Genomic DNA, 26637 nt, shown 5'->3' on the forward strand with positions numbered 1-26637 from the left:
AACTAGAGGAGAAAATGGTAGCAAGGAAAGGGGGGGGGGGGGGGGCAGGTAGATCAGGATATATTATCATGCCCTGTCACTTTGTGGCTTTAATTCGGTCAAGAGGGGGCCAGCGTACTGCCCCCTGGATGCATTACTCACAGGGCACCACCTCGACTCCATAACCAAGCCTAAAATGGGAGACCCATGCGGATAGAATGAGTCACTGTCCCCCAGGTGGAGGCTACCACCCCACATGCAAAAGTAGAGTGTATCTGCTATTCCATAATTATTTTTGATATGTCAACCCCTGATCACGGCAGATTAAACAATAGGAAATAAATGAGAATGGCAATTGATTGACATTTCATTCTGCAGTAATACATTTGTTTCGTTACTGAGCAGAGGATGCCACATCATAGTTATGTACTGTATACAGTAACAAGACAGATTATATTGTCTTCATAGTAAAAGCAGTCAGATCTGCTATGCTACATTGCTGCTCACTGTACATCACAAGTCAACTTGACAAGTAGTACTTTACCAAAGACTGATATTACTGAAATTCCATTTACAATAACATGAAATGCCCTTTGTCGCTTTGTAATTCTTTGTGCGGCTTTTCAAGTGGTAATGCAATTGAGATGTGTATGACTCTGCATCGCCCATACTTGTGTGCACTCCCTTATGGCGCATGTGCAGTCTAAATCACACAAGATACACTTCACAAATAGACATATGAGGAACTCTGCTGCAGGTTCATAATGCTGAATGCTAAGTCAAGGGAGCTTCTATAATAAATTGAATCAGTGGGGAGTCAAGGCATTATTCACTGGTAGATCTGAGAGGGAAAGTGAAATGAGGTTGGAGATGTAGAGATGGGCTATTAGATTTGCAGGAAATGGGGAATCAATGGCAGGATCCGTTCACCAGTAAACCGGAAGTGGATCAGTGAGGAGATGACACAAAGGCAGCTGGACACTTTAGAAAGGAGTTAATGGGAGAGGAGGGAGGCAGTCAGGATGCCAGCGGACAGGATGCCGGACGTCAATGTATATCGATACCGGAATCCCGACTCCCGTCAGAATGCTGACACCACCATCCTGAAGAGATCAAGATACTGATGCCGACATCCCAACTACCAGCATCCCGATGGTAAGTATGTGGGTTAGGTTGGGGATGGGGGGGTTAGGTTTAGGGACCTCCCGGTGAGGGATAGGGTCAGGCACCGACTGGGAAGGGTTAGGCTGCGGGGAGGGCGGTTAGGGTTAGGCACCAAATGGGGAGGGTTAGGTTTAGGGTGCAGGAAGGGGGGGGTTAGGTTTAGGCACCATCGTGGGGAGGTTAGGGTTAGGCACATACGGGGGAGGTTAGGGTTAGGCATCACCATGGGAGGGTTAGGGGGGGAGAGGGGGAGGGTTAGGGTACTTACCGGCCCCTATTGGGATCCTGAACATCAGAATGCCACTTTCGGTCTTCTGACCGTCAGCATCCCGACTGCTGGCAAATCATATGTATTCCGGAGAGGATTGTGGGGAAGTGTAGATATGGGTGACTTAAGGATATACTAGGTCCTGTAGATTGAAGAAGTTGATTATAGCTTAGTACATCTACCGCTGTGTTTGAAAAATTACAGTTAGGAGCTGAATGGTTAGTGCTTTAAGTTTCCCCACTATATCTCTCTCCATTCTTTGATAAATCTCCCCCAGAATTGCACAGATATGTATAGGCGTATTGTACATATACTGTATGCGCCCACTTTGCTGTTTATACAGAGTGAGATTGACTCAAGCTACGCTGACGTAGTTCTCCCTCTGCATCAGACCCAAAGTGTGCCTGGTCATTTTTACATAATGCTCTTTCCACTGAACTTGTTTTTATGCTTGGCCCATCTTAAGCGACTTCAGTGAATTGCAGTGCAGACAGTCCTTCAATCTTTCACATTTTTAATACAAGAGAATCCTGTTTTATTCTTTCCTCTGAAGTGCCCAAATGTGCAAATTTAATGTACTTTTAAATTGCCTATTGCATGCAATGTGCTTGTTCTGATAAATGGCATGCAGACAGAATTATTTAGAAATTGCATATTCAAATAGTTCCTGTGTGCTACATTTATTGGTTCCACTTTGTAAAGCGGAAAACTAGGATACCAAGATGAAATTACTTTTTCCTGGGCTTTTATATAGCACCCATCAAGTTATTTTGGGTGTTCCGTACAAGGTGACATGTATACTATGTAATGTATAGATGTGGCCACATACATCTATCCTCCGTGCGCTATACGTAAGTCACGTTACACATAAAACCTCAGTGCCGTGTGACACAGTAGCGGCAAGCATCTTTTCCTGCAACTTTTTACTTTGAATTTGCACAGTGATGTGAATAGATTCTGCTGATTAAAATAATATGTGGCATGCCTATTTTCTGTGTGCGACAGCGGGTGCATCTGCAAACATAATGCTACGTTACAGTGTCAGCAGCTGTGATGCTGTAATGTGTTGCATGCACATACACCTGCAGTCTCACACAGAATATAGGCACGCCACATATTATTTTAATCAGCAGAAGCTGCTTGTTGCGTCCTATTCGCATCACTGTGCAAATAAGATGCATTTGAAGGGAAAAAGTCGCACGAAAAGACACTCGGCACCAGGGCCGGACTGGGACTAAAAATAGGCCCTGGCATTTTAAAGCACACAGGCCCACCTCTGTGTCAGCATCTGGCTCCTGGCAAAGACTCCTCCCCTTACTTATCCTGACTCCTCCCACATCTTAGTCTATGCTCTTACACATATAATTAATATTAGAACATAAAAGTCTACATCATTCTCTATTAAAATACACACAAAAGAGCACATCCTGCAGGGGATTTAAACATGTGCCATATTTAAACATTTGGTATTTGGTTGGTTCTGTTAGGTAAAGCTGGCACTTCATTGGTGTAGGTTACGCACAAAGAAACGGGAAGGCATTTTCCCAACTGACCAAGGCTTAGCCTAGCAGTTGTAGAGGATTAGATAGCGTTCACTGTAGGAATTTTTTAGGGCAGGGGGTGCTGAGCACAAAGGATGACACATCTGTGCACACCAAAGCAGAGCTGTTACTACACATTTTGATGCCCTGTAGACATAAAAAGCATTGGTGTCCCCCTTCACAACAGAATCAGGTAGGGTGCACGCCGTAGGAGCGCGCCAAAAAAACAGTTGTCTGTTCGCTGGGAAGGGGTGTGACAACACAATAGTACCCTCAATTCAAATTATGCCACACCATAGTGCCACTTTGTCATATTACACTGCAGAGTAGTGCTCCTCATTCAAGTTATATCACACAGTAATGCCCCACAAGAGTGGGTCCCAGGGACACCTCCCTTTAAAAAATTGGGGTCCTACTCCACAGTGTCTTGGTCCTATGACAATTATGTCTCACTGCACAGAGCAGCAGAAGGGTACAGACAAGAGGAGAACAGGGGGCAGAGGTGGTAAAGAAAGTACACAGAAGAGCAGAAGGGGTACAGACATGGAGAGAAGGGAGCAGGGGGCACAGGTGGGAGGGGAGAGTACACAGGAGAGCAGAAGGGGTACAGACACGAGGAGAGGGGAACGGAGGGCACAGGTGGGAAAGGAAGTACACAGGAGAGCAGAAGGGGTGCAGACACGGGGAGAGGGGAACGGGGCACAGGTGGGAGGGGAGAGTACACAGGAGAGCAGAAGGGGTACAGACATGGGGAGAGGGGAACAGGAGGCACAAGTGGGAGGGGAGAGTACACAGGAGAGCAGAAGGGGTACAGACATGGGGAGAGGGGAACAGGGGGCACAATGGAGCTGGAGAGCAGAAGGAGTACAGAAATGCGGAAAGGGAACGGGTGGGAGGGCAGAGTACACAGGAGACCAGAAGGGGAACAGGGGGCACAGGGGTTGGAGAGGAGACTACACAGGAGAGCAGAAAGGGGTACAGTAGTTTGCCCCACTATTAATATAATAGGACACAAGTTATACAGGGCACTAGTGGGTGCTGCAGCTGTATTTCCTTCGGCGGCGATTGAGTAATGAGACGCCACCAGCGGTGATTGATTTGGTGAATGCAGCAGGGAGTGTTTGGTCGAGGTGCCGCATGCGATGATTGGCTGCTGCGCCTGCTGTGTGTGTGCTGCAGCAGCCAATCACCGCCGGCAGCATCTCCCTAGCCAGTCACAGCAGGCAGTGATTGGCTGCTCTGCGGCAAGCACACAAGTGAGGATCCCAGTCATTTTCTTCCCCTCCAACGTAAAAATGCACTATAGCGCGTATTTCGTGATCACTGACACCTCATTATGTCCAACACATTAATGCCCCTTACACCTTCTTATGTGCCACACAGTAATGCCCATTACACCATATTAGGCCCCACACAGTAATGCCCCTTACACATTATGCTACACTAATGTTAAGGCAACACCATCCTTTAAACTTTCTCAATGGTGGATGTATTCCTGCTCGTTGTCAGGGGTTTTATGGGTAGCATGCCCCCTTCCTGTTTCGTGCCCGCTCTCACTGCTGTTCGCACATGCACCCCTTTACTTTATATTATGTATAGACGGGATGTAGTTACCAGACCGGTGGACGGCATGCCACCGGTCTGAATCCCGACAGTGGAAGCCAGACACAGCATTTAGATAGGCATCAAAATACAGATGCCGGAATACAGACAAGACGTCAGCCCAAACTAGATAACCCGGGGGCATGTTAGCTGTTAGCCGTGGAAAGTGGGGAGTCGGAGTGTTAGGTCTAGGTAGCATAGCAGGGTTAGCGTTAGGTTTTCAGGGGGAGGTTAGGGTTAGGCACAAAAGGGGGAGGGTTAGATTTAGGCACGAATGGAGGAGCGTTAGGTCTAGGCACGAAGGAGGGGAGGGTTAGGTTTAGGCACTAGGGGGGAGGGTTAGGGGGATAAGGGGGAGGGTAAGTATGAAAAGCTCAGTTTTAAAACAAACAAAAAAAGTTGGTGAAAAGTGAGAAAAATATGGGAAACATTATGTGTATATATGTTCACATTAGCTGTAATGTGTCCAAGGCACACAGTAAACAACACTCAGAAAGGTCTGTTGCAGCAATCCAATAGAACATGTTGTGGATATATAAATAAGCATAAGGTACAGTACCTTAGCTTATCTTACGTTTCATCAGCAGCTGCTTTACGCTCAGCAACTTTAAAAGCATCCTCCTCTATCCTGCCCAGCCACCAGCAGCTTGTAGAATCCCAGCCATATAGAGGTAGGGGATGTAGCATACAGATTTGGTTGGCTGTACTTCCCCTTCGAGCTAGGGACCTGGAAGTGACGTGAGTGAGGGCGGAAGTGCAGTTCCTGCCCATGACAGACAGCTAAAGAAGAACTTTGTCCCCACTTAGACAAGTTTGTTGTCCCCTCGCGGGCTCGCTGCGCTCGCCACGCTTCGGGCATGGTGGCTCGCTACGCTCGCCACATGGTTGTATTCCCCCTCTATGCCCACATGGATGTCAGGGAATGACGCTGGACACTGGCTGATGACGTCAGGGTTCTCTCGGTGAAGGGGATTTAGACATTACCATACAGGTTTTGCCAAACCAGCTGCTCCCTGTTACTAGAGGTACAGCTGGTCCTCTAGCGTCCGGCAGCAGAACATGGCAAATGAAGATCTTTGAAATGTCAATGTGCCACGATTGTCTCCTCTGAGGCAGCGGCCATTTTGGGAGAGACAATTTCAATAGTACTGTATCCATGTAGACCAGGGATGGAGAACCTCAGGCCCGGGGGCCGTAAAAGGCCCCTGGAATCATTTGGTCTGGCCCTTTATTCTGCTAGCCTCATCTGGCTATCAGGGTGCCTAGAATGGCACCCTGCAGCCAGAATCTATGCAGCAGTGCCGCTTGGAGCGTCCTTAGGACGCTTCAGATGGTCAGACCGCTGCCCTTACAGCTCCCCGGAGCATCCTCAGGATGCTCCAGGCATTGCTGTAATCACCGGCGATTGTAACTCCACCCCCATGAGACATCACACGGAGGGGGCGTGGGCTGCACCGGGCCCGCAAATAATGTTATGTATATCAAAATGGCCCTCGGCAGAAAAAAGGTTCCCCGCCCCTGATGTAGACGAACAGACCAGCCCACGCAGCCATCGGCCCTTCTGGCATTTGCCAGAAGTGCCCGATGGTCAGTCAGGCCTTGCTCGGCACTACCAAGTCAAACCACGGTATGGCACGACCAGAAGGGCTGTTTAACGCGCAATGAGGCTAGATTTATGTGGACACATCTGTATATTTCCACATATTCTAGATAATTAAGAATCTAATGTATGTCATGCTTATACAAGGTTGTATTATATACATTTAACCAGTAGTAGAACAACAGTGGGTGATGGGGAGTGTGGATGTAATGAGGCCCTCATGTAAGTGGACCTGGCAATGACCTCACTACCATCCTCACTAGGCTCCCGAACCTCCTCAGACAGCCGAAGTACTCCTATAGGAGTGCTGTTCTGTATAGAGAATAGTAGGGTCCTCTTCTGAGTGATGCGGATGCAGTGGTCACATATACTAGATATGCATACATACATATGAAGCCTGATGATGCACTGTTCTTACACCTGTATGTAAAATATGTTGTGGAACAAATAATTACATATACTGTACTCCAAGCACTGTAAACCCTCAGAGTGGAGGCATTTGATCTCAAAGACAGAAGAACATGAGAGCTATCTACAGTAGCTCTTTGGGAATACATGGAATATAACTGGCCACCTCACCACAGCAATATTACCTATTTGCTTGAATTTATTAGCTACAGTATTACAATTTTGAATGAATAGATATATAAAAAAGAGGGGCAGTATTTCTTACTGTATTCATTATAATTCTAGGTGATGCAAGAAGTCTAAAATTAATTAATAGAATCAACGTTTTTGGCTACATTCCTAACACTGCACCCAAGGAACAATCTGTGAAATAATCAGGTATTTTAGAATTGCAGATGAACAATGCAGTGTTGAAGACTGATGACAAGTAGTGTCCTCTCTTTGTTAATAGAACAGGAGCTTCTTCAGGGAAGTATTAGATCAACAATTCCCTAAGTGGGCAGTACCGTCCCCTGGCAGACATTGATTTGCCCTAGGTGGGTCCTATGAGGCAAGGGGGCAGCAGGTGGGTGCTAGATAGAGCACACTGAAATATAAACAGCGTATCGTATCTATCTATCTATCTATCTATCTATCTATCTATCTATCTATCTATCATTGTATACACACACAATATATATACTATTTACTTACTAAACTAATCTATGTATACATGTGTGTGTGCATATGGAAGTGGTGAAAAAAAAATATGTCCGCAGCTCACTAAATTGCCCGTGTATTGGTATAAATGTAATATTTAAGAATTTAAGACATAAAACACCCTGGACAGTGTTGTCAGTTTTAACTCAGACCTTAATATGAATATCAATTATTCAACATGTCTTAAAAATGTACTGTACTATGAGGTTGTGCTATTAACATAGTGATGGGACCTTGTGACTTTATCTTTTTTATATACTTTGACACTTTGGAGAATATCTAGCTCATCATCCTCACAGTACAGTAAATTTTCTGTTGCTTAGAGATATTTTACAATTCCCGAAGCTAGAATAACAGATGTAGAAAATAATTCAGCTTTGACTGTTCTAAAAAATAAATAAATACATGACATTCAATCATAACATTGAGTTGTGTGAAGGTGTGCCCTGATGATTACTAATTTCATATTTTCTCATTTCATGTGTAACCACTTTTTTTTTTTTAGCATTTTTTGTAATAAACGATGTGTATATAAACTTTTCAGCTGCAGTATAACTGAGTGAAGCAATTTTATTGAACACCTATGGATAACCAAAAATACTGGATGAGCTCAAAAAGTATCCATTGTAAATAAAAAACAACATGTCTTACAGAAAGCTCTATTTTTGCACCTGTCTAGAGTTTAACAGGTTGAATGTCAAAATAAATTGATAAATTAGGACAGTGCTTTTGACTATAACCAATAATGGAACACAGTATTGTACCATGGTATTTTTGACCCCGCACAGGCTCTGGTAGCAGGACCAGGGTGCCAGGTGCATTCTATCGATACTCCTAGTGACTCTCCAGGCAGTTGGGCACCTCTCAGTGCTGTCTCCTGGCCCTACACTCTAAGCAGCAGCAACAGTCGTACTGCCCTCGGTACAGACCTCATGTTAATTACTTCCAGTGAAAATTGCTTCCATCAAAATGAGAAGCACAAATAAACACTTGTGCTACCATCCACTTAGGAGGGAGCTTTATAACCTGTACTAGAGATGTGCGCTGACCCCTGTGTTTTGGATCTGGATTCATCTTCATGTTTTTGTTTTGCCAATCCACCCTCAAGTGTTTTTGGTTTTGGAAAAAATTATAAAAAGTTTTTTAAAACAGCTAAAATCATGTAATTTTTGCAATCCAAAACCCGAAATTCGAATTCTGAACCACAGGAAGATCAGAACCGTGACTCGGATCTGTCCGGATTCACAAAATTCAGATGGATTTGGATTTCTGGAGAACCGAACAGCACATCTCTAACCTGTACTACTAATAATAAATGTCCTCACGTAACCCTCCTGCTGTCGATGTTCCTTTCCTATATTTTTGGTGTATATCTTCTTACTGTAGATACTTGTCAAAACTCACACTTGTTATGTATCAACTTCCATAGTGCTTTTGAATTGCACATACCATATATCATCATTTCTCTGCAAAACTGTATTTCGTTTTAGATTCTTGAGGGTGATGAGATGCATAGGATTATTTTTCAGTTGCAGTTTTGTTCTGTTTTTATGATTACACATCTGTTGTGCACATGTACTCCTGGGATAAACCCCAGATTAATATTCTGGTGGAGAAGCGATTTATTGTATCTTATAATATTGTTGTCAAGATGAGATTCAGAGATCTTTCTCTATTTATGTGACTGAACAGACAATGTCTACTACCAATTGCTGTTTTTTTTATTCTGTAGTTTAAAATAAAAGTAGATACTTATGCTAAGCTTGATTTGTTTTTCAGAGACATTACTAGGTAAGGTATACAAAGTTGTATGCTTAGATCTGTTTGCATGCATAGAAAAACAGTGTTTTTGTCCAAATAAGTCAAATACAGTATTTTTCAAAATTATAAATATTCATTCCATGAGCATGAATTGATTGTTAGAACTGAAATCAATCTGTAGAATCCCAGCACCCTTCAAAATGTAATTTATTATTTTCTAAATGTAATTTGCAACTTATACAATACATACCACCCGATATCGGAACTCTGAACAGTATGGAAATCAGAAATGTGCGCTGACCCCCATATTTTGGTTTTGCATTTGAATTAATCTTTGTGTTTTGGTTTTGCAAAACCACCCTCAAGTGTTTTGGATCTGGGCTTTTTAAAAAATTTAATAAAATGTTTTAAAAAACATTTTTGCAATCAAAAACCCGAAATTTAGATTTAATATCTGAATTCCGAACCGTGTAAAGATAAGAACCGAGACTCGGAACTGTCTGGATCTCCTGATCTGAACTGAACTGTACATGTCTAATTGAAATGGGAGCACGGCTGCGAGAGGGACATGGTTTTATAGAGAAATATTTTAATGCTACATGCTGTGTCAAGGTGTAACTAGGGTATTTGGCGCTCAGGGCAAATAGAAAAATGGTGCCCCACCCCCCAATTTTTTTAATAAAAAGGACAGTTTTGTTTGGATTTGTAGTAGAAGAGAAAAAGTCTTCTAGATATGACTTGCTTAATCTAGTCTTTTGGGGCTTGATTGAGCACAGAGAGTTTGGACAGTTACCTTAGAGGACTATGGGCATGATTCATACCCGCTTGCGAGCGATCGCAAGCGGGTCGATGTTGCTCAAGTGCGCATGCGCACGACGACGGCGGCTCCGTCGTGCGCATGTGCGAGACCCGAATAACGACGGCCAAGCTGTCGTTATGGGTCTCGCACCAAAGGGGGCGTGCTGTCGATGGTGATTGACAGCACGCCCCCTTTGGTGGGCGTGCCGGGGGCAGGGCTGCCCAGACGGAGGCGTTCCCACGGGAACACCTACCGTCTGGGGCCGGCCCCACTGGCATCACTAGTGATGTCAGTGGGAGTGCTTTTGGCTCTGATAGAGCCAAAAGCACTCCAGAGCTTGCGGCAGCGAGACCCTACCGCACGGGTCTCGTCGCAAGCCCGATGGTCGCGATGGTCTTGACCATCGCGACCATCATTTTGGCCGCTCGCTATAGCTGTGGGTGGTCACCCACAGCTATGCGAGCGGCTAGGAGGCCGCTCCAAAAAGGAGGAGGGACGGCCCTGATTCAGAGCGAGCGCTCTGTCAGAGCGTCCGGCTCTGAATCAGGGCCTGAGTAAGCTGAAACAAACTACATAAACAATAAGTGTTCCCAAGTCCCGGGTCCTACTGCTTACTATTTTTCACTTGTAGCATAGCCCTCCTTGGGTTTAGGGGGAGAAGAGGCCACTGCAGCAGCTACAAGTTGCAAGCCACTCAAACTCTGGAGCTGGGTGAGGCTCTGTCGGGTAAGGCGGCCACTGCTACTCACAACCCCGCAGGCCAGCCTATTAAGTAAACCGATGCACGTGTCCAGACTCTGTCACATCCGGACTTACGCATGCGTTTCTTAACTTTGCGGGGCAGCAGGAGACTCTATAGTGAATCAGAAGTCTCCCACTGTAGGGACCACCGGGCCCAGCATGAACCGGTTGGTGAGCGATGGCGCGCCCCCCTCTCCTTTGCTTGATATGTCTCGCTTGCCCAGCCCTAGAAACGCTCTTGATGCTGTGATAACTTCTGCCTCCATAGCACTGCAATACCTCACATCTTCTGCACTGGGAGCTTCATCAGTGCGAGGGTAAGGTAGGGGGAGCCTAGGAGCAGGACAGCTCACCCCTAATTAGAGCAGCAATTATTTTTTTACCACAATTTGAAACCCATCTATGGTTCAGACTCACCTAGGTGAATTAAAGAAAAGGGTAGCATCAAAAGGCAATATGAAAATACTGTATGAACTTCAAAAATACACACCATAGTCTGACACAGCTTTATGCAGGTTTGCTCTTGACTCTCAGTGGAGTATTTGTCCATAGACAGTCCTTTTAAGCACAATCTGTTCCGACAGCTATTCCAGGAATCAATAGTTCCTTCCTATCAACTGGCAGAGACAATACATTTCAACAACAACCTAATTCAGGTATCAATAGGCACTGGATATTTCCCTGTTCTGGATGTTGATGGCCCTCTGTGGAGTTCCAGAACATGCCTGGTTGAGCCTTTTCTCTGATTGGAGCTTGCTAAAGCTGAGATGTGTCCCTTCCTTATTGGGAATTTACCAAACTGGCAATTCACACCTGGATGCAGTATATTTTGTCGAAATTTATCTTGTTGACATTCATTATGTCAACATGAGAATGTCAACATGGTCGTAATGTCAACATGCTTGGAGTGTTGACATTGACCACGTGGACATTCATCATCTCAACACTGATCGTTTAGTGGTTACTACAGCTGCATCTTCAGTGTCCTGCAGTCAGAAGATGCTGACTTATGGCGGATCCAGGGGCACTTTTGCCGGTGAGAATATTGTTAATACTAGCTCCTAACCGTTACCCTCCCCCTAGTGCCTAATCCTAAACTGCCCCTCCCTCAGCCTAACATTACCCTCCCCCTAGTGCCTAACCCAACCCTAACCTACCTTCCTGTAGCCTAACACTAATCCTCCCCCTAGTGCCTAACCTAACCCTCCTCCTCCAGTCTGTACAGAATGTCAACATTTCACGTATCAGCATTGTGCACATGTCAACATTCTACACATGGTGACATATTCAATATTGACATTTAAACAATGTCAACATCATAACTGTCGATATTATGAGAACATCCCTTACACCTACCTAGGAAGTTCCCTGCAGTGATGATTCCATCGTGGGCTTAGGCTAATCACTGGAGATACAAGAAGGGCATTATCTTGGCTGGAGCACAAAAACAGATCTCCTTCCTTACTGTTGCTGGAAGTTAATTGAGATTGTTCCTGGATTTCAAACAGGGTGGCAACACAGGGTTAACAAGTCTTTTGTTCTGATGATTATCTGTGTGTGGTTTACATATGAAAATAGGGGTTGGGGACACTTGACCAGTTTAAATACAATAATCTGATATATGTGCATAATAAATCCTTCTTATTTCGAAAATCATCAGTCATAATAAAGCCTATGAAAAAGTACATGAACTTACAGATTATTATCAACCTAGTGTGTGTCCCAACATCAATTATGAGAACCCAGTAGTAAAAAGTACATGTCCTCAGTCCTGCTTAGGTAAGAAGAGAGGGAAAGAAAGGTTGTTGTTAATTAGCCCCTTTCATTGCAAATTATTTAGTCAAAAACAGATTTTTTTATGAAAATGCAAATGCTGTTTGTTCTGGTTTTTGCTCACATATACCAATTTTGAGAAAATGTAAGTGATTTCACATGTTAAGGTATAAAAGAGGGACATTATCTAAATGACAGATGTCAACATGGTGAGATACTGCTTATTAGGAGTTATGGCTCCTGTTGGGCTTGTCTGGGATTGTGCTGGTAGATCAGATCATCAAAATCCCTCATGAACCTTGTTAACTTGTGCATCTGCCAAAATTGTGTAGACCTCAGGCAAGACATACATTTAAATGACCTCATGCAAGGTATGCATCACAGAGACCTCTAGCAAGGAGGACATCTTAGAGAACTCGAGCAAGGCATGCAGCTTAGAGCCCTGGGGTAAGTCAGGCATATCGGAGACCTCAGATAAAGCAGATTTTCCCAAGACCTCAGAGAAGGCATGCATCTTGGAGACCTTGTGCAAGGCATGCATCTTGGAGACTTCAGGAGAGGTAGGCATCTCAGAGACAGACATTTTTTAGACCCCAAGCAAAGCAGATATATCAGAGACATCAGGCATGGCAGGCCTGAGACCTCAAAGAGGGTAGGCAATTTGGGCAAGGCAAACATCCCAGACATCTCAGGCAAGTAAGGTGTTTCAGAGATCTCAGGCAGCATAGTTATTTCTGGAATCTTGGGACAGGCACATCTTCTCTGGGACCTCATGAAAGATTGTAGTGAAGGAACACAATAACAGGAGGCTGCAACTGGAACCTCAGGACAGAAGGCAGCAACTGAAACATCAGGACATGAGGCAAGGATTGGAACCTTATGAGAATATGCAGTGACTGGGACCCTCAACGACAGAAAAGAGATGCAGCTTTGATGACTTACTGTAACTCATATGATTAACTTCAAATAGGTCCAGGAGTTAACACACTATAGTAGGTGTTATAGTAAAAAAAAAAAGACTGGTGTGGACTGGAACAGGCATGACTCAAAACTGAGCAGAACTGGAACTGAATCTTTTGGAACCAGGGCTACTGGATGTGTAATTGATAGTGTACAGGCGATCAGAAATGTAGGATATGTAACACGAATTTTGAATCTATAAAAATCTCATCTTCATTATTGATGGGCAGAAAGGCTGGTTAGGAATTGGATCAGAAACTGTAGCAGCTGGTGGCACAAGAACAGAGGTGCTGGGTCCACGTCTTTAGCAGAGCTTGAGTAAAACACTGAAAATGTTTAAGCACGGGCCTATTCTGAACCATAATAGGGTTTGCCCAGCTCAGAGCATCACCTCTGAGAAGCATTACTAAATAAGTAAAATAGTATTCCACAGAGAAAAATCCTTGTGATTTAGCAAAACATAGCTGATAAGACTTGTGCACCTCCTGAAAAGACAAGATGCCCTTAAAGGCCAGTGCACAAAGTGTATGCCCTGTCTACCACAGAGGATGACTAGGCCTAGTGATTGTCTTCTCATCAGTGTGATGACATTGTCAAGCAGTTCAACTCAATAAATTGCTGAGAAAATATTTTCAAACTGAGACTAATTCTTGTTATCTTATGTTAGGTGAAAATGCCTTGTACGCCATCTGAGCAGAAGTCTTTAGACACTTTGCTTGCACAGATTGAATATGTGTTATCTGACTCATCATGCTGTGGGAACATATTGTGATCCTGCCAGGTATCATTGCTCACCAAAGGGAAAAGGACGGGTTTAGTAAAGTCATCCAAGATATTCTGAGGCTTCACGTCATTGAGGAGTCCTTTAGTATAAGGAGCACTGTAGTCACACTGTGCTAGTCCAAAAGCCTGACAAAAAACAACCTTATCTCAATTCATAAAGCTGCTAAAGCCTCTACATTCTTCAACTGGTTCATGGATCAGATATCTCTATCATGAACATGATGTAGCAGCATACCTGGGCAACATATTTTCTTTTAATGTGCATTGTCAGGTTCATCTAAATAGACCATGTGCAGCTCTCCATCTTGCCATGAATAGGATATGTGCCCTGGGGAAGCATGGAGCCAAGAATCTAGCGAACCTTCTACATTCATACACGTCTGTCTTAGGTCGCTTGTACATAGTACAAGGCAAGGCTTTTAACAACACTTCAAATCTACAAACAAAACAGGGCATACATTCATTCATGGGTATTACAGGATGTTTTTAACTAATATTTGTCAAATTTAGCCCCCACTTACAAATTTCTTAAAAAAAAAAAAATCTGGTCATAAATGTTTGCAGTGTAGTCCACGATGACTACATTTTGTGATATCAAACAAGTACACTGGGAGGCTCTGTCACTTGGTCCCAAAATCTCAGCCAATAGTTTGTTGCTGTTCAGTAAATTGTGGCTTCTGATTTGGGGCAAGGGAATTTCATTTATCAGGACTTAGAGCATAAGATGTTATTTTCATTTGAGACCCATTAGCCTGTTTGGAGAAGGAGTAACTAATTTAGAAATGGGTAGTATATACCTTTCATTAAAACCTTGTGAAGGGTATTTTAACGCCATCAGTAACCAGGCTCCCTTGTGGCTAACTGCATCATGGATGTCAAGCAAGTTTTAATATTATTTTAGTATAAGAACTGATTCAGATACTGTGACTCAATTATTCGCTAGCAGTACAGCAACAACCAGGCACTGCACAAAATAAAGTGGTGCCCCGCCCCATTTTGGTAGGAGTGATAAATGGAGGGGGCATAATAGTAGCAAGGTGGCATGATTGTCACTTTATAGATGCTAGATTGCCCTCTAAATACATCCTTGGACCCTGTCTATTCTAAAAAAAAAATTCCATCTTTGTGCAATGAGCACCAGAGAGCCACAACACTTGCCACGTGCCAGTCACATAAACAAGTTAATTGGTTATTGACATAAAATTCCCTAAAGCAAATGGTAATAATTAAATTGTATTTCAACTTATAGCTTCATAACTATGTAAAATAAAACAGTTAGTATAGAATCAAAACAGTACTCATATGGCCTTCACACTTACAAACTCTTCTATCATGTCATCAACATCCATGAAAATTTATACTTTGTGCTAGAGAAAATTAAAAATTTGGATTTTTTTAGTTTATTAATTTATATTTATTATTCCTACTTTAGAATTCTAATTTTTTTTAATTTGTAGTTGTTATATTTTTAATAGAAACTGTTTTGATTTAATTGTATATTATTTATAATGATTTGGGTCGGCTGGTTAAGAGCTAATGATTTACAGCTTAATAGGCTACCTGTGAGTAAGAGCTGCCTCATTGGATAATTTATATTTTAAAAAAAAATTACTTTGAAAGATCTTTCATAAGAAACTACCCAAAAGTTAAAAAAGCATATGAAGTATTTAAAAATTTGTAGTGGTCACATTGAGACGTTGCATTTCATCAGATTGTTCTTGCCGTTTCTTTCTTCCTCATAGGAAATTCTGGAGTTAGAACCATGATTACTGCACCTACATCCTTTATTATTGTGTCAGCTCCATCTTCATGGATATGTCGAGTCTGAAATACACCTATCAGATTTGGAGCTTGGTCATGAAATTATCCTGCCTTCCTTGTTTAATAATGTTTAGTATTTGCTCCCACATAAGAAAAATTTTAATTAAATGAAAATTACTTTGCAGTAACAAGTTCATAGCTGATTAAGCCATTTCTACACATGAAGTATTCTTGAATATTTTGTGCAATGCCTTGAGAAAATCTGCCAATTATGTACTTACTGACATGACCGCACAAGCTAGCGACGACTACTGGACATTACTGATAACCTTGAATGTTATTTTGAGAATATTAATTAAAGTTTTCAATCTGCTTTTTGAAGTAAAACAAACGAAAAAAATGAATGTCTATCTGAACAGATCGAATGAATGATACATTCCAAAAGTACTGGCTGCACAAAAGCCTAACAAACTAAGAGACGCACACAAAACATACAGTATTCAGCCAGATTGTTCAATCATTGCAGTCTTGCTTGCACACTGCTATATTTCCCAGTCCTATTGCTTCATTGTTATAGTATTATTTGATGTGATGTTGACTGGATTGCCTGTCTGATGAAGATTGTCGATCCAAGGCTCCGGAATGACCCTTGTAGATGAATAATTTAATTTCATATCATTTAACGCATGTATGGCTGCCAATGGAACTGGTTCCCTTGTATTTATTGATGATGTGACTGCTGACAAAAGCAGCAGAATGAATTCTGAAGTGTTTCGGGCAATATTATATGCTCATATTCAGTCAAATGCTTCAGAACTCATTGGACAGCGCTTCACAGTGCAGATGGACAATGACCCGAAGCATACTGCAAAAGCAACCAAAGAGTTTTTTAAGGCTAAAAAGTGGAATGTAATGCAATGGCCAAGTCAATCCCCTGACTTGAATCCGATTGAGCATGCATTTCACTTGATGAAGACAAAACTGAAGGGAAAATGCCCCAAGTACAAGCAGGAACTGAAGACATTTGCAGTAGAGGCCTGGCAGAGCATCACCAGGGATGAAACCCAGCGTCTGGTGATGTCTATGCGTTCCAGACTTCAGGCTGTAATTGCCTGCAAAGGATTTGCAACAAAGTATTAAAAAGTGAAAGTTAGATTTAGGATTGTTTAGTTTGTCCCATTACTTTTGGCCCCTTAAAAAGCGGGAGGCACATATAGAAACCGTTGTAATTCCTACATCACCTGATTTGGATGTAATTACCCTCAAATTAAATCTGAAAGTCTGTAGTTAAATCACATCTTGATTGTTTCATTTCAAAGCCATTGTGGTGGTGAATAGAGGACAAAATATGAAAATTCTGTCAATGTCCCAATATTTATGGACCTGACTGTATATATATATATATATATATATATATATATATTATATATATATAAACACATATAATATAAATATATACATATATATACATATATATAGCCATTTGTAGCTTAATCTAACAAGAATCTCATCAAATTTGGTAGGGAGACTAATTAGGACATAGGAGCAAGTTTACTAAGTCTCCCTTCCAAATATGATGACATTCTGATTGTTAGATCATGCTACAGATGGCTCAGGATCAGGGCCAGATTAACAATGGGGCGGAATGAAGATATAGCCAGGCCTCCACATAAACATAGGCCAATCATCACGACAGTATGATGTATGATGACCAGATGCCTAGCCAGCACACAGTCAGCCATAAATCATAAGTATTAAAATAGTTTTTATAATTTTCTCACAATCTTATACAATTTTTCTATTGTTAGGAAGACAGTGGGCTCGATAGTGTAGGGGGTATACAAACCCATGTAGCACTGGTCACAGCTCCAACCCTTCTGTGAATTTTCAGCCCTAGGTATATATATGTATATATATATATATATATATATATATATATATATATAATACAGTCTGTTGTACCCGGTTTCACCCGGGTAGATCTTAGATATCTACTGTCCTCCTCTCTTACTGCTATAGTAACACATTACCCTCCCTCACCTCTGTAGTAACACATTCGACATTCCTACCCTCACCTGTGTAGAAACACAATCTCTCCCTCACACCAGTAGTAATACAAAACCCTCACTCACCCCTGTAGTAACACATTCCCCTCACTCACCTGTCTTGTAATACATTCAACATTCCCCTGCCTCACCTGTGTAAAATACAATCCCTCCCTCACATCCATAGTAACACATTCCCCTCCGCTCTGCAGTAACACATTCCCCTCCATTACACCTGTAGTAACATATTCCCCTCCCTCTCCCCATAGTAACACTTTTGTCATTGCCCTCCCTCACCTGTGTAGCAACACATTCCCCTCCCTCACATGTGTAGTAACACATTTTCCTCCTATACCTGTGTCGTAACATATTTTCTTTCTTCACCTCTATAGTAACACATTCCCCTCCCTCACCTCTATAGTAATATATTCTCCTCCCTCGCCTCTATAGTAACACAATCCAATCTTACTGCTGTAGTAACGCATTTTCATCTCTCACCTGTATCTGTAGTAACACATTGCTTCCCTCACTATTCAAATAGGGGAATCACACCAACTGCCAGTGATGTTTGGCAGCACTTGAGGTGACAGTTGGTGTTGGGATACTAAACTCTGCTGCAGCCATGATGAGTCAGTCAATAAGGACATTGCACAGGGGGTGGAAACATTTTAGCCCTTTTCACCCACTTAGGAGTCAAATTTCTAAAAATCCCTGCTTAGTGGATACCTACGTCATGGAAGGAATATACTTCTTGATTTCCATGTTTCTAGGTCCAGGGGTTTTAGCTGGGAGTTGATGAGCCAGGACATTTGATTATATATATATATATATATATACACATATACTGTATATTAAAACCACTGACAGATGAAGTGTATAACATTGATGAGGGTGGGATAAATTAGGAATAACATTGATAGGGAGGGATAAATTAGACGGCAAGTGAACACTCAGTTCTTGAAGTTGATATGTTGGAAGAAGAAAAAATGGGTAAGTGTAAGGATCTGAGCGACTTTGACAAGGGCCAAATTGTGACGGCTAGACAACTGGGTCAGAGCATCCCCAAAACTGCAGGTCTTGTGTATTGTTTCTGGTATGCAGTGGTCAGTACCTTCCAAAAAAGGGTGGACAACCTGTGAACCGACGAGAGGGTCATGGGTGCCCAAAGCTCATTGACGCTTGTTGGGAGCAAAGGCTAGCCTGTTTGGTCCGATCCCACAGAAGAGCTACTGTAGCACAAATTGCTGAATAAATGGTGGTTATGATAGAAAGGTGTCAGGACACAGAGTGCATCACAGCTTACTGCATATGGGGCTGTGTAGCCGCAGACTACTCCACCATGACTGTATCACATTGTACAATCCTATACTGTTCCTGGGGACAGGAACCAGAAATAGACTGTATCTTCACAGAATAATTGATCTACTGCACTTACAGATAAGAACGTATTCTCGTACTTCTGGTTTCTCAATTTTACCTATATACTATTATTTTTTAATACTTTAATATAGTACACTATGAGACACATGTCTTTTCTCTCTTACAGCTTTATTTATCTACCTTTTTTTACTAAAATAATGTGAAATGTTTTCCCAATTTTTTCTCATTATTTTAGTTTCACGGAAATGTATTAAAGGGCAATTGTAGTAGTTTTCGTGAAAAACTACTCTAAGCCCTTTATTCTCATTTCTTTAGCAAGTAGATTGCATTCCCTTACTTGTAATGGGAAATGGGATCTGCCTGAAATTTACTAAGGGGGAATTGTGAATAAATTCCAGGTGGGAACCCTGCTATAACATCGCCATCTGGATATGGCATTAAGCAGGGTTCCCCCCTTGGTTCCCCGGCTCCTGCTCCACTCTGACAGGCAGAGCAGAGCCGGGAGCCGACCCCCTGTAATCAGCTTTGTGGTCTAAATAGAACACAAGCTGACTACTGTTAAAAACAATATAAACCCCCCCCCCCAAAAAAAACTCAGACACTTACCTGCTAATCATTGCACGGTGAAAATATGCAAATTTGCAAAATATGCAACTGTTGCAGGCGCAGAGTAATGTAGTGAGATGCCCGCCTGTGGCTCTGGAAATCCATGCATTTTGCATACAAACATGCAGCATTGGTCGCAGATCCTTTGATAATCAGACTTCTGAGTAGCCCTACAGTCACGCAGAATGGCCGCATGCACTGAGATGCCATAGTCACTTTCACTGCATACGGGGTTGCAGACGAGGGCTGTAACATGCCCCGAACACAATAGCCACAGGCCTGTGTTCAATGCCGCCACTCCCCGTTATCTCCTACAAATGCTCCCTGACTGTCAATCACACTGCGAGTATATAGTCGCAGTGAGGCACTACAGTAATGTACCTTGATGCATGCACAGTGCGACTTATATGGATGCACAGATCGACTATTATTGCTCAAATACTTAAACATTGTAATAGTGTACATCTCTGAATCAGGCCCACAGTATGTATAATACATATCAGTGTTTCATTGAGTTAAGAAATTAAATTTTTCTGAATATATTCTTAAAAGAGAAATCTTTCTGTCTGTCATTACAGACTACAAGAAGACAAACTGAACCCACTAGGTTGGTTAAAACTCAAGATAACTGCTAGAATTGTGAGACACAAGGGACAGTAGGGATATAGTTGATGTAGAAATTTTTTTCTTTTTATATTGCTGTGTATGTTCACGTTAATATAGCATGTCAAATTCTCAATTATGGTGCCAAGAACCATTTTGAACCTTAAACCCGCACAGTCTGCTATAAACCACAAGCGCTATGGGACTTTACAAACTGTCACACATTGGAAAGGTTTTGAATTTTCAACCCCCACACTGCAGGATAGTAAATACAGTGGTATTACTCTGAAACCCGCCTTCAATGTGTGGCGGATTAATTTAGAAAAAATCTGGTTAAGCTGGTAAAAACGTGTCAGTAGGCTCGCATGGGACATCTGTAATATGACTCTGCTACAACGGATAACCTGTTACAAACTCAATATATTTGCGGATACTCTCTTTCCATAGTTAACATTGTGGGAAGCGAACCTGCACATTACTGGCCAGGAGAATGTCGGCTACCTTGTAGCAATATTGCCAAGTGTTTCTGCAATCCCTCCTAATTGAGACCCAGCACGTGAAAGGTAAGCGGGTGTAACCGCACCTGAATTTTATTTGGCAGGTCGCAAGTCAGCTTCGCCAGCCCCTACAACACATCACAGTGCTTAAAGATCAGCGGCAAGTGACTGTATCGGAGCTATATGGCGGGTCACAAGCCGGCTCCAGTGTAACACATTGGCTATAAACTGCTTCTGTATTATATCATCTACGGCCATATATCTATATCAGTTACGGGGGCTTACGTCTCAGGAGGAGCGGTGAGTGATCTCTCCGGAGCTATAACAACAGCATTTTACATAGGCTCCGATGGTCCCTGTTCTTTTGTGTATATATACTAAACATACTAGACTCTTTCTACGATTGGTTCTAATCATACTAATTGACTTGAACTTTTTTTTGTGTATACATATTTTTTCTTTATATTTAAATAGTGATCTCTATAGAATAGAACGGTATCCTTGATATCTATAACATCGATATCTATTTTACAAAGCAGGTTATCTAACACTGTGGTTATGAGTATGTTATATTAATAAGCTGCTATTAGGTATTTAACTATTATCTTTTTTTTATAAGGATGCTAAAACATCTTTCTGATAGTTGTTTGAATTGAAAAATTATCTTTATTCTCTGCTATATGCATTTTTAATAAATAGAAAGCTCATTGATTATAATGGTTTTGTGAGATTATTCACCACTGTAGTGCTGTGCAAATTATTTCATTTTTTTTTTACTATTGGGCTGGCTACCCATTCACAGCTGCTCTTATGGGTGATTAGAGAAATGCCTACCTCCCAGCGCCTTGTGTATATACTTAGTTGTAATCGCATATAAACCGCTGCTTAATAATTTCCCCTGTGTTATGTCACAATTATATGGCTGCAAAAATGTGGTGAATTATTCAATATGTTTTTCCTTTATTCTTTGCCTTGATTGGAAAATAAGGAATTAAAAAAAAAATCTCTTAGCTTGAAAGCACATTACTTCATCATACTACCGTCTTCAGTTGACATTAAACATGTCTAACTGTGACAGTCACAGCGAACTCCTTGTTCTCACTACAGTGTCATCTTGCTACCAGATGGGAACACAACAATACCACCACATTAATGCTATATTCCTCTTTAGTAACTTTAAGCCTAGAAGACTTTTAATTGTGAGGTCTTTTAACAGCTTTAGTAATTCTAGCACATGATGTCATTATTATTATTATTATTACATTTTATTATATAGGGCGCCACAAGTGGTCCGCAGCGCTGTACATACAGTAAAGGGGACACAGAACATTACATTAAAATACAGTAACCATATTATAAACAGAGCACAAGTAACAATTAGCAACACAATTCTCCATACACAGTACAGCTCTGAAGGTGAAGGCTGTCATAGAAGTGCTAGAGAAGAGGGCTGTGAGACAGTGGGGAAGAGGACCCTGCTCCTAGGAGCTTACATTTTCCATAATTTGATTTTGACTGGGAAAGCTGGGACTGATGAGCCAATGCACGTTTCAAGCTCTGACACATGCAGCATGCATTGGAAGTGGGGCAAATTCAATAAGCCTTGCTTAGGCACATATTACGGGCATTGCGGGCATCCCAATTGTATTGCATGTTTCCCTGCAGTGTGTGAAATATGTGGTGTGTACAGGCCCGCTGAGAGCCGCGGCGGGCTCGGGTAATAGGGGGCGTGGCCTAATCGTGGGAGGCGTGGCCACGCCCCCTTCCCATAAATAGATACGCCTATGATAAGATAAGTGTTCATAAAGACAGTCTAGAAGGCAGTTACTGGCCATAAAGACAGTATAGGAGGCTGTTAGTGGCCACAGTGTAGGAGACTGTCAGTGGTCATAAGGACATTGTAGAAGGCTGTTAGTGGCCATACGGACAGTATAGGAGACTGACTGTTGGGGGCCATACGGACAGTGTAGGAGGCTGTCAGTGGCATAAGGACAGTGTAGGAGGCTGCTGGTGGCCATAAAGACAGTATAGGAGGCTGTTAGTGGCCACAGTGTAGGAGGCTGTCAGTGGTCATAAGGACAGTGTAGGAGGCTGTTGGTGGCCATAAGGACAGTGTAGGAGGCTGTTGGTGGCCATACGGACAGTGTAGGAGGCTGTTGGGGGCCATATGGAGAGTGTAGGAGGCTGTTGGTGGCCATATGGACAGTGTAGGAGGCTGTTGGAGGCCATAAGGACAGTGTAGGAGACTGTTGGTGGCCATAAGGACAGTGTAGGAGGCTGTTAGTGGCCATAAGGACAGTGTAGGAGGCTGTTAGTGGCCATAAGGACAGTGTAAGAGGCTGATAATAGCCATAAGGATAGTGTAGGAGACTGTTAGTGGCCATAAGGACAGTTTAGGAGGCTATTATATGATGTCATTGGGTTGAATTTCACAACTTTTAATAATGAGGGAAAGTGTATATCAGCATATAAAAGTGTTTAGAATATTTTAGGGTATATATGCAGAATGTACTGCATCTTTACATCTTCACTAACTCTAGGGGGTGCAAACTAAATATTACTCTCATTGAAATCCACGTTAACTTAGCGTTATTTTCTGACTGAATAGTAAAAAGTCACAGCCACAGGTTTTTGCCACAGAAAAGAGCTGCACAGCCTAGTTTGTGGTTAATTGATTCTGCCCCTTGTTGTCTAGGTATGTCTGAAGAAAAAAAAGGCTGCCCTGCGAGGAGATTGTTTGTATCTTTCGCATAGGCTAAATATGTCTGCTCCCTTCTGAACATTATAGAGAGCCAGCTGGGGAGCAGAGAACCACCCAGGGGAGCGGATATTTGACATGGGAACTGAGAGCCGGTCAGAGTAGCATAGAGCCGGCCATTGGAGCTGAGAGGCAGCTGGTGTAGGAGCATGCCGGCGGGAGAGAAGAGCCAGCTGGGGGATCTTTGAGACAGTGGGGTCAACATAGAAGCTTCCCGTGGGAGCTGAGAGCCGATCAGGATGAAGAGTGCCATCTGGGGGAGCTGAGAGCCGGCAGGGGAGGAGAGAGCTGACCAGGGGAGGAGACAGCCTTCGACAGATGTGGAAGCTGAGAGGATCGAAGAAAAATAAGAAGAGAATTCCTCTTCCTGGCTTTTCTTTACTTCATCAGGTAAAAAAAACCATATAATACCATCCAAATATGGCGTTATGTTTATAGAAAAGATGAGAGGAGCTTTGCTTTTCTCAGCTATATAAATACTGTTCCTGCCCAGCCTCCATTATATCTAATGGGGGCTGCAGGATCATGAATGGAGAAATGAAAAATCAATTTTCTAAATATAGAAAAGAGAAAGTATAGCTTTCTCCAGCTAAATGCTGGAGAAAAGCTGTCTTTAAGTTTATTATATAGACCCCATAATGTGTATCAGCAGGACTACAATGTAGCATATTGTGAACTGGGGGCACTACAATGACGCATAAAATTAACTGGGTCACTGGGCCTGATTCAGAGCAGGACGCTATTTACGGACGCTCGTTCTGAAAAAGGGGCTGGATATTTAAATTGAGCGCTCGCTCTTTGCGGTCTGTTGACACCTCTATGTCTCGCTGTTTTGTAAAGACGCCCCTTGGCCGCTCGCATCATACGTCATCTCCGCTATTTATTTGATTAATCGAGTACATCGAAAGGCGTATGAACTGCTCGCTATTCTTGTGGTAGCATTTTCCTACCGCAATCATGCGAGCAGTTCAGGCTAAAAGACAACCAAGTGACGTGGTCGATGACGCTGCTTTGTTAATTATGCACACCCTTAAAACGCCCGTTTTGACTGTTTGGCACGCCTGCGTTCGGATCTCCACTCCCCGTTTTCAAGCACCTTCCGCTGTTACCACCCACAAACGCCTCATCCTGTCACTCAAATTAGCAGGCATTCGCTATTTTGCGAGCACACGATTTCCGACTGCACTGACTGGTTGGCGCATGCGCATTACAACCCATACGCATGCGCAGATGTGCGAACATCGCTCGGAGCGAACGAGCGGCCGCTTACGAGCAGCTCTGAATCAGGCCCAGTGTGTGGTATAATGTGAACTATGGTTCATAAAATTGAGTAGGTCATTACTTTGGAACACAAAAGTAACAAGGACACTATTATGGGGCATAAAATGAATATCAGTGGTGGAGAAAGATGTTTCTGTAGAAGCATTGTGATGGGGCCCCCTTCAAAATGTTTCTATAGGTCCCTCAAAGTTTTTGTTACACCCCTGCATAGCATTCATTTCCAATCTACATTTACAAATCTAACTTTACTATTAGTTTTCAATGTAGCTGAAAATTGCCATAAATTCTTGATAAATACAGACATATATTTTGTTAAATACCTGGTTTAGACAAAGTTCTCTCTGGTGTACCGTACATGAAGTTACCAATCTTCTGTTCACATAACATTCAACCTTCCAGATTTGTTCTGAGATCATTTCATGCTAATTTTTAGTTATCTCATGTCGATTGCTTCTGCTCCGGTTACAGTACTATAAGTTTTATATGCATGAATACTATTTGATGTGAGTAGAATTTAAAATCATATCTTAAAAACATATATTATTCAAATGCTACTTTAAAAAAAGAAAAGGACAGGTTTGAACATTTAGGAAACTTTGCATTGAATATTTCTGTAGAGTGTGAACAAAGAACATTCTTTTCACAAGAAAAATAATAAAATTATGGCACTAATGTGCAAAATGTAACATTTTGTATAACTGCATAGAGTACTTTAGATGTAATGGAGAAACTAGGGGGTAAATTTACTAAAATTAGAGTTTTTAGAAGTGAGTTTTAAAAGTTATGTTGCCCATAGCAACCAATCAGATTCTACTTAACATTTAACTAGTACCTTCTAGAAGATAATAGCTACAATCTGATTGGTTGCTATAGGCAACATCACTTTTAAAACTCACTTCTAAAAACTCTCACTTTAGTAAATTTACCCCTAGGTGTTTGAAAACAGGACAGGGCTATTTCTGACATTTGAGGCATATCCAATTAGACATTTTTTTTCCTGGGACGCAAGATTTTTTGGATGGGCATGAGGTTTATTTAAATTAACAGTTAAAGTTAATAATGTCGGCACTTGGTTCAGTACCCCTGAGACCTCCCCCCAAAATGATTAATAAGGCAATTGATAGTTTTCAATTACCTTAATTGGGCCAACTATTACATGTGCAAACAAAGTGCAGAATAATTAGTTAAAAGATGTGGAACAGGTATATGGGGGTGCTGTATTAATGGGAAAGGTGTTATAAACATTGCAGGTGGGAGTTGCAGGAGTTTTTATAAATTGAAGTGGCTTCAAATGACTCAAAAATCAACTAGCAGACATTTTATGCACTCCAAATTTAACTACAGCATTTATTTTACTGAAAAAAGATTGCTTTCTACTATTTTTTCACTGCTATAAAGATATACAGAAATCAGCCATTTGACCCATTTTAAAAGCTAAAAGTATTTTTCTTAGGGAAAGTAATAGACATCCAAAACTTTTAAAAATGTTTAGGGTACAGGCTGTTCTCCCCAGTTTTTAAAAATTTCCAACAGGTTAAAAAATTATTGCGCTCAATTTGTTTAAATCAGATAGTGTGAGGATCAAGATTGCGCATAGCCACGGTAATAAAAAAATGGTCGCTATAGCC

The 26637-nt window shown here is 42.0% G+C and overlaps 1 protein-coding gene across 1 annotated transcript in view; it reads right to left on the reverse strand.

Moving 5' to 3' along the window:
* RXFP2 (relaxin family peptide receptor 2) overlaps positions 1–26637 on the reverse strand; it is a 389469-nt gene that overhangs the window by 295192 nt on the left and 67640 nt on the right. The gene's annotated exons all lie outside the window — the stretch shown is intronic.

This window comes from Taudactylus pleione, unplaced genomic scaffold (genome assembly GCF_031769625.1).
Source record: "Taudactylus pleione unplaced genomic scaffold, aTauple2 ptg000043l, whole genome shotgun sequence".
Lineage (NCBI taxonomy): Eukaryota > Metazoa > Chordata > Amphibia > Anura > Myobatrachidae > Taudactylus > Taudactylus pleione.